At 41.0% G+C, this 4,164-nt stretch overlaps 1 protein-coding gene across 5 annotated transcripts in view; it reads left to right on the forward strand.

Annotated features, from left to right (window-relative positions):
* rimkla (ribosomal modification protein rimK-like family member A) overlaps window positions 1-4,164 on the forward strand; it is a 77,068-nt gene that overhangs the window by 66,077 nt on the left and 6,827 nt on the right. The gene's annotated exons all lie outside the window — the stretch shown is intronic.

Genomic DNA, 4,164 nt, shown 5'->3' on the forward strand with positions numbered 1-4,164 from the left:
AGGGGGATGGGGATTGGTGGGGGGTGTGGGGAGAAGGTGGGTTCTCCTCCAACCTGAGTGGAGGCCACGACTGACATGTCAGAATGGGAAGTAGAATAAAACTGCATGGCCATTGGAAGATCCCACTTTTTCTGATAGACGGAGTGTAGGTGCTAGTGAAGCAGCCTCCCAATCTACGACGGGTCTCACCAATATGCAGGAGGCCACACCAGGAGCTCTGCATAGAGTAGATGACTCTAACAGACTGAGGTGAAATGTCACCTCACCTAGAAGGACTGTTTGGGGTCCTGACTGTTAGTGAGGGAAGAGGTGCAGGGGTAGGTGTAACACTTGTTCTGCTTGGAAGGATAATTGCCAGGAGGGAGATCAGTGTGGAGGGACGAATAGACAAGGGAGTTGCATAAAGGTTCTGCAGAAAGTTGGGGGCGGGGAGGAAAAGATGTGCTTGATGGTGGTCACCTGTTGGAGGTGGCAGATTCCTTCTTCTCCAGCCCTCTATCTCCTTCACCAATCGACTTCCCAGCTCTTTACTTTACTTCACCCCACCCCCCTCCCAGTTTCACCTTTCACCAACTACCTTGTATTTCTTCTGTGCCTGATCGAAGAGCTCTTCTTGATGAGACTATCTTTAGTAGGAATTCTGTCTATTAACATCTCACACCTTGTGCAAAAGCAACTTGCAAATTTACCCCTATTCCCAAACTAAAATATTTTAAAGTAACTGTAGTTTGAAGTGCACATTTGTAAAATAATAAAATCTGGATAATTTAATTTCCCTTCAAATGCATTATTTGATTTTACTGCTAGACATTTTTAATAAATTTCAACAGATTGTCTCCATTACTATTGAAAGCCAGAACTGGATCAAATGTATAACACTAAGGGACAGAGGGAAAATCATCCATTTGTTGTATTGTGAAAACAAGGAATTACAAATTGAAGATTCTAATTACGCCTACAGATGTTGCTAGTTTTCTGCTGGCAATGTTAGCTGATTCATTACTGTTCATAACAAACTCAACAGCTTCTGGTCAGGAGTAGAGTTATAAGAAGATTCCAGGTCACAATAGGATTTCATTCCTGACAAATGTTCATAATTAAAACTGTTTGGGAGTTCGAAGTGAACAAAACATGTGAAAGAGGATCACGGATGTATTTGTGACAATAAAACAGAAGGTACAGGAAGAGTAGCCGCCAGACTCAGAGTGTGCAAGTCGGTCTGTTCAGCTTGACCCTATCCCCTGATTGTTGTGGCTCAGCAAGAGAAAGCAGATTTAAAATGCCCTGTCCCTGGCGCAGTGGCCAGAAAATCCATCCCATCCTTCCTGTTGATCTCCGTAATGCTCATTTGTATGTACAAGGTGTCCAAAAGTCAGCTGTTTGTAATGCAGGGAGGGCCTGTGTTTGCATGTAGTTTGTGTTGAGTTCCATTCAGAATTCCTGTGATCAAAAAGGCTTTGGGCAAAATCAGTGGTTGCACTGTTAAGTTTTGGTGATGTCCGTATTGCAACTTCAGGATAATGACCACCTCTAGCAAGAACAGGCAAAGCCAACTTCCACTGAACTTTAAAAGCACAATCATCAATATCTTAAGGAGCATCAGTGAGCACAGTTTGATTGATCAAACATAGACTAGAAGCTATTGACTTGGTAATAAATAGCTTGCCTGGTAATCCATGAGTTTTTGTATTTAAAAGGTTCATGTGAGGTTGATGAACCCATTTGTCTGGATGGGTGTGGTCATAACAGCACTCAGCTCAACCACATCAAGGCAACAGTTAGCTTTTCTTTTGTCCCTCTTGGTAAACATGATATCCAGCTTATGCACCATCTTTTCTTGTGATCGCAAGACCCTGTTGGACATTGTTAATGTGGAATGCTGCAAATCCAATTCATCGGGGCAGACATCGGGGAACCTGCGTGGCATTGATCGCAGGAGAGAGATGTCGGAGTTGCTGCACTTCACCAGAGGTGGTGTGGCGCAGCGTGCAAGCTGGAGTCGGTCCCCAATGTTCACTCGGCAGAAGACGAGCTGTATTGTGGTCGACGCAGATTTCTGCAACATTCATGGACTCAGGGTCTTGGACTTTTTTTTTGTGTGACTGTATTTATTGATATCTTGCATGTGTTTGCTATCTTAAATGTGCCTTGTGCTGTGTGTGACTGTTGGTACTGTGTTTTGCAGCTTGGCCCTGAAGTAATGCTGTTTCATTTGGCTATATTCATGTATGGTTGAATAAAGATTAAACTTGAACTTGAAATGGCATATACAATGACAGAAATTTGGTTATATCAGCAGCCTCTCCTCTTGACATTTAAGAAGGACAAAACTGCAAAACAATGAGCTCAACATCTCCATGTTTTCATTGTAAATCTTACATTAATGCTGCCTTTGACATATATTGCCATTTAAAAAGAATATTCTGAAATTCACTGTCTTGCAGCACTGTGGGAGTAGCTGCATGAGGAGGTCAATAGTGGTTTTAGAACATGGCCCAATTTGATTTTTGTGAGGTAACCAAGAGATCAGTGATTAAATTGGCCTTCATAATGTTTCCCAATTTGAGAATGGTTTGTATTTTTGTTTGAATGGTTTGGTGAAGAAAAACCAGAGATGATAGATGCATGAATTGGCTATTTGGCTTGTAGTTGCACACCAAGCAATAAGATCATAGCCGATGTTTTACTTCAGCAACATTCTTCACCATATCTCTTAAGTCTTCAATATCCAAGAATCTATCTGTCTTTGCCTTGAGTGTCCTCCACAAATCAGATTTTACAACCTTTTTGGATAAAGAATTATAAACATTTACTAAGCTCAATGAAAAATTTCTTATTTGTCTTGAATGGGCCGCTTTTTTATCTTGATGGGTTCTTGACATTCCAACCATGAAAACTATCATCCCTGCATCTACCTAGTCCAGGCTCCATGAACTGTTTCATATTTTAATAAGTTTTTTTTGCTGACTCTACAGAATATAGGCACATTTTATTTAACCTCTCCTTTTAAGAAAAACCTTTGCCCTGGAGTCAATCTAAGAAATCTTGTGCTTGTTTTGTCACAAGTGTGAAGTTCCATGTATAGGGAGACTAGAGCTGTTTACGGTATTTCAGTATAATCATACCAGGACCACAAGTAATTGTCGTAAGGTGTCACCATGTTGTATTCAAATTGACTTGCAGCAAAAGGCAACATGATATTTGATCCCTTGTTACATTCTACCATCAAAAAATGATTTATGTAAGTGAGCACAAAATGTAAATGCTGGCATTTGGTATTAGGAATAAAGTAATGACTTTAATCCAAGATTTGCAGAATTGATATAGTGTATGCTGATTAAATTTATTATCTGAGACCCTGTGAGGCCACCGTCAAGGTCAACCATGGATGTTGCATTCTAGCTATCTAGATGTGCAAGCCTGGTCAGTATAATATGGAGAGAAAGCTTCTGCCCATGTAGCAAGCTCCCCCTCTCCATACATCTGATGAATCCAAAGGAATGGCAGAGACCGATACAGTTTGGCACCAGCAGCATTGCAGGAGTTGCCAGTCAGTGTCAAACTCAACATAAGGCTGCCTTAGGGACTCCAGCTCCAGATTTTTTCCCTCGGGGTTTATTCTCAAAGCCTTCCCCATGAGTGGGTATAGCCACAAGGCAGTGGAGCTTTGAGATCAGAGTTTTCCTTCTTGATGAACTGCCAACCATGACTGACAAGCCCCATCTGGCTGAAGTTATGGGTTTTAAGGTGCTAGTAACTCGCCTTTTCCCCTTCTCCTCTCAGTAGAATGATTCCACCGGGCTTAGTAGCTAAACCATACGTGAAGGCCAGGAACTGGGACTTGTTTGTGAGTGGCTGTTTGAGGCATATAACATTGTGAACATTTAATAGATAGTGAGAGCTTGTTCCATTACCTCCACCAGCTATATCAACCTTGAGAAACTATCTGAGACCCACACATTGCCTCTAGATAAGCTCAAATTAAAATAATCTTGGACTAGAAGTCTGAATTTTAATTTTGCAGCACAGAATCTAGTTAGAGGCTTCATGTAGAAAACAATCATTTCATGAGTAACCATGTACAAATAGTCTTTCTCTTTGTTAATACTGTTAATAATTATCATTTCTTTGAGTTCTGAACTGATGTTTTTTTTTGTTTGACAG

The sequence above is a fragment of the Hemitrygon akajei genome, chromosome 29, assembly GCF_048418815.1.
Source record: "Hemitrygon akajei chromosome 29, sHemAka1.3, whole genome shotgun sequence".
NCBI classification, from domain to species: domain Eukaryota; kingdom Metazoa; phylum Chordata; class Chondrichthyes; order Myliobatiformes; family Dasyatidae; genus Hemitrygon; species Hemitrygon akajei.